The following is a 16,103-nucleotide window of genomic DNA, read 5'->3' on the forward strand; positions in this document are numbered from 1 at the left end:
GTGATGTTGGACAGGCGGGTAGGTGCAGGTAGCGATCGGTTGAAGAGCATGCATTTAGTTTTACTTGTATTTAAGAGCAATTGGAGGCCACGGAAGGAGAGTTGTATGGCATTGAAGCTTGCCTGGAGGGTTGTTAACACAGTGTCCAAAGAAGGGCCGGAAGTATACAGAATGGTGTCGTCTGCGTAGAGGTGGATCAGGGACTCACCAGCAGCAAGAGCGACCTCATTGATGTATACAGAGAAGAGAGTCGGTCCAAGAATTGAACCCTGTGGCACCCCCATAGAGACTGCCAGAGGTCCGGACCTCATCCCCAGCAGATTACCTCATCCCCAGCAGATTACCTCATCCCCATCAGATTACCTCATCCCCATCAGATTACCTCATCCCCATCAGATTACCGCATCCCCATCAGATTACCGCATCCCCACCAGATTACCTCATCAGATTACCGCATCCCCACCAGATTACCTCATCCCCACCAGATTACCTCATCCCCACCAGATTACCTCATTCCCACCAGATTACCTCATCCCCACCTTACCTCATCCCCACCAGATTACCTCATCCCCACCAGATTACCTCATCCCCACCTTACCTCATCCCCATCAGATTACCGCATCCCCAATCCTAACCGGAGCAATTAAGGGGTGAAACTAATATTCTAGCCTACCTACTCTCCATATCATACTGAAAGTCATGTGATGCTCACTTGAGAGGATCTTGGTGCTAACATTTTATACACACTTTGATATAAACAATTTCCCTACCTATTCATAGTTAAAATGGTCATGGTGAATTGATTTCCAAGCCTTGTTGTGAAAATGTCTCTTTATCTCAATTTGGGGAAGCTGTTTTTTAATATCTTCACTGTTGTTGTAAAGACATCTGTGGTTTAAAGGGTTGGATGATTCAGCGTCACTTGGAGAACAAGGAGCTCCAGGAAAGCCGAAGCCCACTAGGAGGGAGGGGTATACTACCCCATTATACTAGTAGGGAGAGGTATACTACCCCATTATACTAGTAGGGAGAGGTATACTACCCCATTATACTAGTAGGGAGAGGTATACTACCCCATTATACTAGTAGGGAGAGGTATACTACCCCATTATACTAGTAGGGAGAGGTATACTACCCCATTATACTAGTAGGGGGGGTATACTACCCCATTATACTAGTAGGGAGAGGTATACTACCCCATTATACTAGTAGGGGGGGTATACTACCCCATTATACTAGGAGGGGGGGTATACTACCCCATTATACTAGTAGGGGGGGTATACTACCCCATTATACTAGTAGGGGGGGTATACTACCCCATTATACTAGGAGGGGGGGTATACTACCCCATTATACTAGTAGGGGGGGTATACTACCCCATTATACTAGGAGGGGGGGTATACTACCCCATTATACTAGGAGGGAGGGGTATACTACCCCATTATACTAGTAGGGAGAGGTATACTACCCCATTATACTAGTAGGGGGGGTATACTACCCCATTATACTAGGAGGGGGGGTATACTACCCCATTATACTAGTAGGGGGGGTATACTACCCCATTATACTAGGAGGGGGGGTATACTACCCCATTATTCTAGGTGGTGGGGTATACTACCCCATTATACTAGGAGGGGGGGTATACTACCCCATTATACTAGGAGGGGGGGGGTATACTACCCCATTATACTAGGAGGGGGGGTATACTACCCCATTATACTAGGAGGGGGGGGTATACTACCCCATTATACTAGGAGGGGGGGTATACTACCCCATTATACTAGTAGGGGGGGGGTATACTACCCCATTATACTAGGAGGGGGGGTATACTACCCCATTATACTAGGAGGGGGGTATACTACCCCATTATACTAGTAGGGGGGGGTATACTACCCCATTATACTAGGAGGGGGGGGTATACTACCCCATTATACTAGGAGGGGGGGGTATACTACCCCATTATACTAGGAGGGGGGGTATACTACCCCATTATACTAGTAGGGGGGGGGTATACTACCCCATTATACTAGGAGTGGGGGGTATACTACAACATTATACTAGGAGGGGGGGGTATACTGCCCCATTATACTTGTATGGGGGGGGGTATACTACCCCATTATACTAGGAGGGGGGGTATACTACCCCATTATACTAGGAGGGGGGGGTATACTACCCCATTATACTAGGAGGGGGGGTATACTACCCCATTATACTAGTAGGGGGGGTATACTACCCCATTATACTAGTAGGGGGGGGGGTATACTACCCCATTATACTAGGAGGGGGGTATACTACCCCATTATACTAGGAGGGGGGGTATACTATCCCATTATACTAGTAGGGGGGGGTATACTACCCCATTATACTAGTAGGGTGGGTATTCTACCCCATTAAAGTATACTACCCCATTACAGGAGGAGTTTGAGACCACCTTCCTGAACGACCAGGCCAAGCACCACGCCTCCACCAGGCTTCTCAGCTGTAGTGGCGGGGGAAGGAGCGCTCAGGATCCATTCTGAGGACCAACTGTTCTGGGAGAGACCAGCTCTCTTTAAAAGGGATGGGCTGCATCCAAACCGTAGGATCCAGTATAACTCTCCAGCAACATTGTCTGCTGTCTGTCTGCTGTCTGTCTGCTGTCTGTCTGCTGTCTGTCTGTAGTCTGTCTGTAGTCTGTCTGCTGTCTGTCTGTCTGTAGTCTGTCTGTGGTCAGTCTTTAGTCTGTCTGCTGTCTGTCTGTAGTCTGTCTGTAGTCTGTCTGTAGTCTGTCTGTGGTCTGTCTGTAGTCTGTCTGTAGTCTGTCTGTAGTCTGTCTGTAGTCTGTCTGTGGTCTGTCTGTGGTCTGTCTGTAGTCTGTCTGTAGTCTGTCTGCTGTCTGTCTGTAGTCTGTCTGCTGTCTGTCTGTAGTCTGTCTGTGGTCAGTCTGTAGTCTGTCTGCTGTCTGTCTGTAGTCTGTCTGTAGTCTGTCTGTAGTCTGTCTGTAGTCTGTCCGTGGTCTGTCTGTAGTCTGTCTGTAGTCTGTCTTTAGTCTGTCTGCTGTCTGTCTGTAGTCTGTCTGTAGTCTGTCTGTAGTCTGTCTGTAGTCTGTCTGTGGTCTGTCTGTAGTCTGTCTGTAGTCTGTCTGTAGTCTGTCTGTGGTCTGTCTGTAGTCTGTCTGTAGTCTGTCTGTAGTCTGTCTGTGGTCTGTCTGTAGTCTGTCTGTAGTCTGTCTGCTGTCTGTCTGCTGTCTGTCTGTAGTCTGTCTGCTGTCTGTCTGTAGTCTGTCTGTGGTCAGTCTGTAGTCTGTCTGCTGTCTGTCTGTAGTCTGTCTGTAGTCTGTCTGTAGTCTGTCTGTAGTCTGTCTGTGGTCTGTCTGTAGTCTGTCTGTAGTCTGTCTGTAGTCTGTCTGTGGTCTGTCTGTAGTCTGTCTGTAGTCTGTCTGTAGTCTGTCTGTGGTCTGTCTGTAGTCTGTCTGTGGTCTGTCTGTAGTCTGTCTGTAGTCTGTCTGTAGTCTGTCTGCTGTCTGTCTGTAGTCTGTCTGCTGTCTGTCTGTAGTCTGTCTGTGGTCAGTCTGTAGTCTGTCTGCTGTCTGTCTGTAGTCTGTCTGTAGTCTGTCTGTGGTCTGTCTGTAGTCTGTCTGTGGTCTGTCTGTAGTCTGTCTGTAGTCTGTCTGTAGTCTGTCTGTGGTCTGTCTGTAGTCTGTCTGTAGTCTGTCTGCTGTCTGTCTGTAGTCTGGCTGTAGTCTGTCTGTAGTCTGTCTGTAGTCTGTCTGCTGTCTGTCTGTAGTCTGTCTGTAGTCTGTCTGTAGTCTGTCTGCTGTCTGTCTGTAGTCTGTCTGTAGTCTGTCTGCTGTCTGTCTGTAGTCTGTCTGTAGTGAATACATTGCTACTTTGCAAACTTTTACTCATTCCATCCAACCTGTAATCCCCAGGCCCAGACTACAAAAACAGCCTGGATCAAATGAGAGTAATGTGCCATACAAACTCATCACATCTCAGCTACAGGCCCTAAACTATTTCTCAGACTTGGCCTGTTTAACATTATATCTCTCACTCCTAAAGCTGCACGTATAAATTAACTTCTTACTGACAGTCAGATAGATGTGATCAGTGTAACAGAGACCTGGTATTACTGACAGTCAGATAGATGTGATCAGTTTAACAGAGACCTGGTATTACTGACAGTCAGATAGATGTGATCAGTGTAACAGAGACCTGGCATTACTGACAGTCAGATAGATGTGATCAGTTTAACAGAGACCTGGTATTACTGACAGTCAGATAGATGTGATCAGTTTAACAGAGACCTGGTATTACTGACAGTCAGATAGATGTGATCAGTGTAACAGAGACCTGGCATTACTGACAGTCAGATAGATGTGATCAGTTTAACAGAGACCTGGTATTACTGACAGTCAGATAGATGTGATCAGTTTAACAGAGACCTGGTATTACTGACAGTCAGATAGATGTGATCAGTGTAACAGAGACCTGGTATTACTGACAGCCAGATAGATGTGATCAGTGTAACAGAGACCTGGTATTACTGACAGTCAGATAGGTAAGATTAGATATTTAAGTGCCTTTGAACAGGGGTATGGTAGTAGGTGTCAGGCACACCAGTTTGAGGGTCAATGAGGGTGAATGGGTGAATGAGATATTTAAGTGCCTTTGAACAGGGGTATGGTAGTAGGTGTCAGGCACACTGTTGTGAGGGTCAAAGAGGGTGAATGGGTAGATGAGATATTTAAGTGCCTGTGAACAGGGGTATGGTAGTAGGTGTCAGGCGAACTGCAACGCTGTTAGAAGATACCAACATAGTATATGGAAGTATAGAATGAAATATCCTTGAACTGGGATACAGACATAAAATAAGTAGCTATTAGGCCTAGTTATTAATCAAATCCATGGCAATTCAATCTCAATCAATTCAATTCCAAAGGAAAACCTCGAGCTGGAAACATATTATAAAACCAACAATTATAAATCAACAGAAATACTAAGTAATTTACTGATATATATTTAGCCTAGGTACACACCATCTCTAAATCTGGTACCAGGATTCGATAACTAGGAGCGCTCATGTTTATAGCGTTTCCGATGAAGAAAAGTGCCTAGTTCCAAATAGAACTCAGAATACTGACTCCAAACACGGAATCCGTTTCCGGTTGTCCACGGTTTCCGGTTGTCCACGGTTTCCGGTTGCCCACGGTTTCCGGTTGCCCACGGTTTCCGGTTGCCCACGGTTTCCGGTTGCCCACGGTTTCCGGTTGCCCACGGTTTCCGGTTGCCCACGGTTTCCGGTTGCCCACGGTTTCCGGTTGTCCACGCGCGTGTCACCAAAATGTCATGAAAGGCGCACAGCCAAAATGTTCAAAGGGACTTTGGCTGTCCCTTTGAATGGTGCAGATCCTTTTTGGTAAACGATTCATCCAGGACTCAGCGGCCAACTGCAAGCATTGCAAAGCAATCACTAGCCTGTTTATCAGTTGAGTGGCAGTGTGGTCCCAAATCTGGGATTTACGGGGCTCTTTTCCAAGTTTAAAATGATAAACATTCAACATTGGCCATGCTGTCAATGAAGCATGATTTGTGCCACACTCAAAACAATTTAACTCGGAACTGTGAAAACTTGACTTCAGTGAGTTGAAGACAACTGGCAAAGTTGTGAGGAAAAAAACTCAGACTGGGAAAATTAGCTTTGAACAGTCATCCAACTTGGAATTGTAAATCCAGCCTCTTTCTAGAGCTACGACCTGAAGATCAATGACATCGTCATGATTGAATAGAACTCTGAAAAAAACAAGGTACCATCTAAATGTCCAACACCATAGATAGACTGACAACACTGCAAAATAATTCATTTGAAACAGTTCAATCTGTGTATGTAAAAGGAACTATGTAGGACTTGCATCACGTAGACCACAGGGCCTGTATTCGTAGAGCGTCTCAGAGTTAGGAGCGCTGGTCTAGTATCAGTTTTGCTCTTTTAGATGACAACTAATGGATAAGGGGGGACTAACTAATGGATAAGGGGGGACTAACTAATGGATAAGGGGGGACTAACTCATGGATAAGGGGGGACTAACTCATGGATAAGGGGGGACTAACTCATGGATAAGGGGGGACTAACTCATGGATAAGGGGGGACTAACTAATGGATAAGTTGGGACTAACTGATGGATAAGGGGGGACTAACTCATGGATAAGGGGGACTAACTAATGGATAAGGGGGGACTAACTGATGGATAAGGGGGGACTAACTGATGGATAAGGGGGGACTAACTGATGGATAAGGGGGGACTAACTGATGGATAAGGGGGGACTAACTGATGGATAAGGGGGGACTAACTAATGGATAAGGGGGGACTAACTCATGGATAAGGGGGGACTAACTCATGGATAAGGGGGGACTAACTCATGGATAAGGGGGGACTAACTGATGGATAAGGGGGGACTAACTCATGGATAAGGGGGGACTAACTAATGGATAAGGGGGGACTAACTAATGGATAAGGGGGGACTAACTAATGGATAAGGGGGGACTAACTAATGGATAAGGGGGGACTAACTAATGGATAAGGGGGGACTAACTCATGGATAAGGGGGGACTAACTCATGGATAAGGGGGGACTAACTAATGGATAAGGGGGGACTAACTAATGGATAAGGGGGGACTAACTCATGGATAAGGGGGGACTAACTAATGGATAAGGGGGGACTTGATCCTAGATCAGTGATCCTAACTCTGAAACGCTTCGACTTCCCTGCAGTTTGGTGGGAGTATGACACATGAAATATTCTCTGCTGGCCACATAACTGTGTTGCACCAAAGGCTTAGTGCAGTACTGCATCAGCCCGTCAGCTAGATACATGACCCAGACACAAACCGCACAATTGGCCCAGCGTCGCCCGGGTTAGGATTTGGTCGTGGTCGGCCATCATTGCAAATAGGAATTTGTTTTTAACCGACTTGCCTAGTTATATATATATATAGCCTGCCTGGAGTGGCAGAGAAGGGTTTGCACTTTTGAGGACTTTTCTATTGGTTCCAATGCAACAGGCAAACATATTTCGTCTAGAATGTGAACCCAGGTCTGTACAGCGTACCGTGTACAGTGAATATTTAAAATGTTCACACATTTAAAAATAAACAATGTGGGTTAAATGGAATCCATAAAATACTGAGTCTTTCAGTCTTGCCAAGATGGTGTATGTGTGGTGTGTGTGTCTACACACACTGAACTGACAAGATGGTGTGTGTCTACACAAACTGAACCGCCGGTTGCATCGACAGTTTAAATAGCCAAAGAACACTGTCGCTACCGCGCTCTCTAACCTCTCTACCATTCTCTCTAACCTCCCAAACCTCTCTACTGTGCTCTCTAACCTCTCTACCGCGCTCTCTAACCTCTCTACCATTCTCTCTAACCTCCCAAACCTCTCTACTGTGCTCTCTAACCTCTCTACCGCACTCTCTAACCTCTCTACCATTCTCTCTAACCTCCCAAACCTCTCTACTGTGCTCTCTAACCTCTCTACCGTGCTCTTTAATCTCTCTACCGTGCTCTCTAACCTCTCTACCGTGCTCCCTAACCTCTCTACCGTGCTCTTTAATCTCTCTACCGTGCTCTCTAACCTCTCTACCGTGCTCTCTAACCTCTCTACCGTGCTCTTTAATCTCTCTACCGTGCTCTCTAACCTCTCTACCGTGCTCTCTAACCTCTCTACCGTGCTCTTTAATCTCTCTACCGTGCTCCCTAACCTCTCTACCGTGCTCTCTAACCTCTCTACCGTGCTCTCTAACCTCTCTACCGTGCTCTCTAACCTCTCTACCGTGCTCTCTAACCTCTCTACCGTGCTCTCTAACCTCTCTACCGTGCTCTCTAATCTCTCTACCGTGCTCTCTAACCTCTCTACCGTGCTCTTTAATCTCTCTACCGTGCTCTCTAACCTCTCTACAGTGCTCTCTAACCTCTCTACCGTGCTCTCTAACCTCTCTACCGTGCTCTTTAATCTCTCTACCGTGCTCCCTAACCTCTCTACCGTGCTCTCTAACCTCTCTACCGTGCTCTCTAACCTCTCTACCGTGCTCTCTAACCTCTCTACCGTGCTCTCTAACCTCTCTACCGTGCTCTCTAACCTCTCTACCGTGCTCTCTAACCTCTCTACCGTGCTTTGTTGCAACACTTTGTTGCTTTTATGCTTTTATGAATTTTGTCTTGCTGCTTTTTGTTTTATGCTGCTCTGTCTGTATGCTATGTCTTGCTTGTCCTATGTTGCTATGTCTTGCTTGTTCTATGTTGCTATTGTCTATATTGTAATTGTTTTTAATAACCTGCCCAGGGACTGCGGTTGAAAATTAGCCGGTTGACTAAAACCGGCACTTTTACTGAAATGTTGATTAATGTGCACTGTCCCTGTAAAAATAAAAATAAACTCAACTCAACTCAACTCTCTAACCTCTCTACTGTGCTCTCTAATCTCTCTACCGTGCTCTCTAACCTCTACCGTGCTCTCTAACCTCTCTACCGTGCTCTCTAATCTCTCTACCGTGCTCTCTAATCTCTCTACCGTGCTCTCTAACCTCTACCGTGCTCTCTAACCTCTCTACCGTGCTCTCTAACCTCTCTACCGTGCTCTCTAACCTCTACCGTGCTCTCTAACCTCTCTACCGTGCTCTCTAACCTCTCTAACCTCTCTACCGTGCTCTCTAACCTCTCTAACCTCTCTACCGTGCTCTCTAACCTCTCTACCGTGCTCTCTAACCTCTCTACCGTGCTCTCTAACCTCTCTAACCTCTCTACCGTGCTCTCTACCGTGCTCTCTAACCTCTCTACCGTGCTCTCTAACCTCTCTACCGTGCTCTCTAACCTCTCTACCGTGCTCTCTAACCTCTACCGTGCTCTCTAACCTCTCTAACCTCTCTAACCTCTCTATTCTCTCTACCGTGCTCTCTAACCTCTCTAACCAAGGTGCATTAAGGGGCGAATCCTAAACATCCACTTAAGTAACATTTTCATCTCGTCTCCCATTGAGATCAATGCAAGTGAAGACAGATACTAGTATTCTACACCAGTGTTTGAACACTGTGTGGTAAAAGATCAATGTATCTGTTACAAAACGTATCATACAATATGACCTCATATTTAGTATTACAAGTGTACGATATAGGATTGGCATTCAAGCCCTCCTCCTGTACATGTGCTCTCTAACCTCTCTAAGCTCTCTTACCATGCTCTCTAACCTCTCTACCGTGCTCTCAAACCTCTCTAACCTCTCTACCGTGCTCTCTACCGTGCTCCCTAACCTCTCTACCATGCTCTCTAATTTCTCTAACCTCTCTACCGTGCTCTCTACAGTGCTCTCTAACCTCTCTACCATGCTCTCAAACCTCTCTAACCTCTCTACCGTGCTCTCTACCATGCTCTCTAACCTCTCTAACCTCTCAACTGTGCTCTCTAATCTCCCTAACCTCTCTACCGTGCTCTCTAACCTCTCTACAGTGCTCTCTAACCTCTCTACCGTGCTCTCTAACCTCTCTACCGTGCTCTCTAACCTCTCTACCATGCTCTCTAACCTCTCTACCGTTGTACGAAGGAGACCAAGGTACAGCGTGGTATTCGTACATTCTTCTTTATTTAAAGAATGAAACACTGAACAAAATAGCAAAAGGAACCGTGAAGCTGCATGAATAGTGCAGACAGGGAAGTAAACATAGAACAAGAACCCACCAACACCAAAGGGAAATGGCTACCTAAATATGATCCCCAATCAGAGACAATGATAAACAGCTGTCTCTGATTGGGAACCATATTAGGCCACCATAGACATACAAATCACTTAGACCTACAAAACTCTAGACATACAAAAAACCCTAGACGATACAAAAACCCTAGGCACTGGAAAAACTAGCGTACCCACCCTAGTCACACCCTGACCTAACCAAAATATGAAGTAAACAGAGATATCTCAGGTCAGGGCGTGACAACATACTGGTAGACTGAACTGCATTTCAGCCAGGCTTTTCACCTGCCTCTGAAAGTCATCACCACGTCCAGCTAAAATGTCACTACCCTTATTTAGCTGGAAGGAGAACAGCCAGGGTTAGCGAGGATGCTAATCCATCAGCCAAGTTTAGCAAAACTGGTGGCACGCCAAAACAACATCATTTTAGTTGTTTACCACCTGGCAAGTTGGCTGGGTGTCCTCGGTGTGTGTGTGTTTGTGTGTGTGTGCCCCCAGTGTGTGTGTATGTGTGTGCCCCCAGTGTGTGTGTATGTGTGTGCCCCCAGTGTGTGTGTATGTGTGTGTCCTCAGTGTGTGTGTGTGTGTGTTCAGTGTGTGTGTGCCCCCAGTGTGTGTGTGTGTGTGTGTGTTCAGTGTGTGTGTTCAGTGTGTGTGTGTGTGGAGCCAACTGTGGTAGACAGACCTCAGGGTGGGGCTTCTATAACCATGTTGTTTACCACCTGGCAAGTTGGCTGGGTGTCCTCGGTGTGTGTGTGTTTGTGTGTGTGTCCTCAGTGTGTGTGTGTGTTCAGTGTGTGTGTATGTGTGTGTTCAGTGTGTGTGTGTGTTCAGTGTGTGTGTGTGTTCAGTGTGTGTCCTCAGTGTGTGTGTGTGGAGCCAACTGTGGTAGACAGACCTCAGGGTGGGGCTTCTATAACCATGGTTGGGTTTCGATCGCTGAGGGAAAACGTTTCAGTGGTGGGAAAGAAAAAGGCTTGTGCAAGTGTGAGTTTCACACAGTGTCTGATTGGTTGAAAGGCCCGTGTGTCTGATTGGTTGAAAGGCCTGTGTGTCTGATTGGTTGAAAGGCCACAGATAGAAGAGCAGGAGGGTTTGATAGGGTGACTGTGGCAAGACACACACATAACAAAACACATAAACACACACTGTATGAGGGCCACTGTGGTTGTAAGCCACAGAAATACAACCTGACTAAAGGTTAGAATTTAGAAGACTAGTGCCATGGCTGTGGGTTCAACTTCCCCCAGAGATCTCACACACACACACTAGCCTACTGAAATAGGTTAAGCAGGTAGGAGCCAGGGTAACGTTAAGGAATGTCAAGGTGGGTGACAAGACACACTGAAATATCGCTCGTCTCAAGTCTGGATGTTAGAAGAGTAGGAGGGTAACTTTGTGGTGTGTGTTGGTGATTCACTTCATGGAGTGTCTGTGGTAAGAAGAGGTGCTGAAATTACAGAGTGGCTTCAGAGCTCTATGTCCTCTGGGTAAAAAGTTCTCTAAATGACTGTAACTGGCATGTCAGCCAGCCACAGTGAACCAGATCCACCTCCTATTTTTATTTTATTTTTACCTTTATTTTAATAGGCAAGTCAGTTAAGAACAAATTCTTATTTTCAATGACGGCCTAGGAACAGTGGGTTAACTGCCTGTTCAGGGGCAGAACGACAGATTTGTACCATGTCAGCTCGGGGGTTTGAACTTGCAACCTTCCGGTTACTATGGTGACACAGGCCTCTGTGCTCCCACAGGGTACAGACTGACAATAACACTCCCACAGGTTACAGACTGACAATAACACTACCACATGTTACAGACTGACAATAACACTCCCGCAGGTTACAGACTGACAATAACACTCCCGCAGGTTACAGACTGACAATAACACTCCCGCAGGTTACAGACTGGGAACATTTAAAAATACATTTTGTCACGGCATATCAAGTCACATATGAAGTCCCTCTTTGATCAGAGCAGAGAACTGGGTTGAACTGTAACTCTTACAGACTGACAATAACACTCCCGCAGGTTACAGACTGACAATAACACTTCCGCAGGTTACAGACTGACAATAACACTCCCGCAGGTTACAGACTGACAATAACACTCCCACATGTTACAGACTGACAATAACACTCCCACAGGTTACAGACTGACAATAACACTCCCACAGGTTACAGACTGACAATAACACTCCCGCAGGTTACAGACTGACAATAACACTCCCGCAGGTTACAGACTGACAATAACACTCCCACATGTTACAGACTGACAATAACACTCCCACAGGTTACAGACTGACAATAACACTCCCGCAGGTTACAGACTGACAATAACACTCCCGCAGGTTACAGACTGACAATAACACTCCCGCAGGTTACAGACTGACAATAACACTCCCGCAGGTTACAGACTGACAATAACACTCCCGCAGGTTACAGACTGACAATAACACTCCCGCAGGTTACAGACTGACAATAACACTCCCGCAGGTTACAGACTGACAATAAAACTCCCACAGGTCGCAGACTGGGAACATTTAAAAATACATTTTGTCACGGCATATCAAGTCACATATGAAGTCTCTCTTTGATCAGAGCAGATAACTGGGTTGAACTCTAACCACACCAGGTAGTGTTATGTTCTGTAGCCTGGTCCCAGATCTGCTTGTGCCGTCTCCTTTACGGTGTCAAGTCACCACAGTTGGAATTGGCAACACAGCACAAAACAGATCGGGCAACAGGCTATTGTTACTGTGGATCAGACCATCCCTTTTAACTTATGAGACAACATCCACCTCCTTAAACTCTGATCCAAAACGACTGTCCTCCTCATTAACAACATGCTAAAGGGACAGTGCACCTGCTACCTGGAGTCTCTTTAATAACTCTACCGACATGTTCATGTTGCCTCGAATAACCGATGCCCCTGTATATAACCTCCACATTGACTCTGTACCGTAATACCCTGTATATAACCTCCACATTGACTTAGTACCGTAATACCCCGTATATAGCCTCCACGTGGACTCTGTACCGTAATACCCTGTATATAACCTCCACATTGACTTAGTACCGTAATACCCCGTATATAGCCTCCACATTGACTCTGTACCGTAATACCCTGTATATAACCTCCACATTGACTCTGTACCGTAATACCCTGTATATAGCCTCCACATTGACTCTGTACCAGTACTCCTGTATATAGCCTCCACATTGACTCTGTACCGTAATACCCTGTATATAGCCTCCACATTGACTCTGTACCGTAATAGCCTGTATATAGCCTCCACATTGACTCTGTACCGTAATACCCTGTATATAGTCTCCACATTGACTCTGTACCGGTACCCCCTGTATATAGCATCCACATTGACTCTGTACCGTAATAGCCTGTATATAGCATCCACGTTGACTCTGTACCGTAATAGCCTGTATATAGCCTCCACATTGACTCTGTACCGTAATAGCCTGTATATAGCCTCCACATTGACTCTGTACCGTAATACCCTGTATATAGCCTCCACATTGACTCTGTAACAGTACCCCTGTATATAGCCTCCACATTGACTCTGTACCAGTACCCCCTGTATATAGCCTCCACATTGACTCTGTACCAGTACCCCCTGTATATAGCCTCCACATTGACTCTGTACCAGTACCCCCTGTATATAGCCTCCACATTGACTCTGTACCAGTACCCCTGTATATAGCCTCCACATTGACTCTGTACCGGTACCCCCTGTATATAGCCTCCACATTGACTCTGTACCGGTATCCCCTGTATATAGCCTCCACATTGACTCTGTACCAGTACCCCTGTATATAGCCTCCACAATGACTCTGTACCGGTACCCCTGTATATAGCCTCCACATTGACTCTGTACCTGTACCCCCTGTATATAGCCTCCACATTGACTCTGTACCGGTACCCCTGTATATAGCCTCCACATTGACTCTGTACCAGTACCCCTGTATATAGCCTCCACAATGACTCTGTACCGGTACCCCTGTATATAGCCTCCACATTGACTCTGTACCGGTACCCCTGTATATAGCCTCCACATTGACTCTGTACCGGTACCCCCTGTAAACAGCCTCCACATTGACTCTGTACCGGTACCCCTGTATATAGCCTGTGATTGTGAGGACAGCTCTCAGCAGACAAAACATTAAGCAGCTAGCAGCAAAGAAGATTGGTCACGAAGGGTCACAAAAGTCAAAAAAGCAATAAAATGACTCTTACCTTTGATTTTTGTACTCAAGACATTCAATAAAGATTTATATAAAAAAATTAAAAAACTCATTTTGGTTGACTCGTTTTGTTTAGTAATCCACAGGCTCACGACGGGCTAACAAATACCAATTAGTATCCATAAAGTTCGTAGAGACATGTCAAATGTTAATTATTAATCAATCCTCCGGTTGTTTTTACAATAAATAATATTTCAACCGGACGGTAGCCTTTTCAATAGGAGAGAGAAAGAGGCTCGCTGCAGTGGTGCGCGCATGAACAAATCTAAGGACATCTGGCTATCCACTGACACCATGTGATCATTCTAGCTCATTTTTCAGAATAAAAGCCTGAAACTAGTGGGGAGAAGTATTTTTACACACTACCGAGTTTCCTACTTACAAAGCATGTAGAGGTCTGTAATTTTTATCATAGGTACATTTCAACTGTGAGACGGAATCTATAACAAAACTGAAGAAAATCACATTGTATGATTTAAGTAATTTATTTGCATGGGGGGGGGGGAGGGGTCCAAAACAGACTGCCTGTGTAAACAGCCTTGTAGAATTGCATTAATATGAACACAAGCTCAGTCAAGATGAATTGAACAAATGCCAGCAACAGTGATTAGTCTACATGGCTTTTATTGAGTCAGTGACTTAGGCAGCCATGAGGATCCAGTCCAGAATGGAGAGTTCAGGTTTGAGAAACAGTCCCTCTGGGATGTAGCTTGTGAGTAATGACAGCAGCCATTTTAGGATTCCACCTGCTTCTCCTGGTCAATGACTGTAGGTGAGAAGAATGGCTTAAACGGACAGCAAAAGAGAATTGTGACATCGATGCTAACGTGACAAAATTAACCACCGAAATTCAAGTTCACATACCCATCAGAGTGCCTTAATTCAAGGTCTAGTAGCCATCAGGTTTCATAATAAAACCAGTGGCTACTAGGGCATTGTATTTACCCTCTTTGGTAGGTAGAGTGTTCTTCTCCTCAGTCTCAGTCTTCTTCAGTTTAGTCATGTCAAACTGAGCGATCTCACTCACATCTGGTTTGTCTGCCATTGTTGATTTGGGTTCTAATGAAACAGATTGGTGTTAAATAAACAGCCAATATGATGAAGTTCCCATAATTGATGTTTAGTAATACTATTAGGCAAACGTTTTACTGAAGTTATTCACCTGCTGACAGTCTAAACCATAAGCTATTGAAGCACAGACCTACCTTAAACCTCCACAGGTACTGCACCACACAAAATGGATTGTAAATAAGGAAGGAATAATCACCTTCATTTCCGGAATCTATTTATGAGAATGGAAAGGAACGCTGATTACTAGCAGGAGGGGCCTTCTAAATTTCTAAGTGGTGGCACCTGTTCATTCACCTGTTTAACATTCAATTAGCATAATTTGATCGGCTACTGTGGAACACCGAATGAAGTGAGCACCCAACTGTAGGATTTTGAATTAACAGAAAAAACTGTTCTATCACGTGTAATTTATTGTAAACATCATGCCAATTTTTCCTCAAGCTCATTTGATCGATGATTCGGGTTTGTTTACATCAAAATTAAAAAGGGTTTAAGACGTTTAAGACCGCGGCGTGAAACATTCATTCAGGCAGAGCACCCTGTGTTGTTGTGTGTTTGTTGTCACTGTAAATATAATATCAACACGACTGTATTTCAAACAATCTGTATACAGTCATAACATCATCATGCCCAGTCGTCCTTCTCGAGCTGGTATTGACATGACTTCTATGTCACTGGCTTCAATGTAGAATATTTGGCTACATGTCATGTTGGAAAAGCCAACAATAAGAGTAGCAAACAAAAGCTAGCTGACCAGAGATGGTATATAGCTACTGTATCAGTATTGTCCAGCTAGCTGATCAAAGATGGTATATAGCTACTGTATCAGTATTGTCCAGCTAGCTGACCAAAGATGGTATATAGCTACTGTATCAGTATTGTCCAGCTAGCTGACCAAAGATGGTATATAGCTACTGTATCAGTATTATCCAGCTAGCTGACCAAAGATGGTATATAGCTACTGTATCAGTATTATCCAGCTAGCTGACCAAAGATGGTATATAGCTACTGTATCAGTATTATCCAGCTAGCTGACCAAAGATGGTAT

The 16,103-nt window shown here is 45.2% G+C and overlaps 1 long non-coding RNA gene across 1 annotated transcript; it reads right to left on the reverse strand.

Moving 5' to 3' along the window:
* Positions 1 to 14,591: 14,591 nt before the first annotated feature.
* LOC116360133 (uncharacterized) lies at positions 14,592 to 15,240 on the reverse strand. Its single transcript, XR_004206920.1, has 3 exons — positions 15,190 to 15,240; positions 14,930 to 15,043; positions 14,592 to 14,750 (listed from the first exon to the last, which is right to left on the reverse strand). It is a non-coding gene; the product is annotated as an uncharacterized LOC116360133 (long non-coding RNA).
* Positions 15,241 to 16,103: the final 863 nt, after the last annotated feature.

Source organism: Oncorhynchus kisutch, unplaced genomic scaffold (genome assembly GCF_002021735.2).
Source record: "Oncorhynchus kisutch isolate 150728-3 unplaced genomic scaffold, Okis_V2 Okis07a-Okis12b_hom, whole genome shotgun sequence".
Lineage (NCBI taxonomy): Eukaryota > Metazoa > Chordata > Actinopteri > Salmoniformes > Salmonidae > Oncorhynchus > Oncorhynchus kisutch.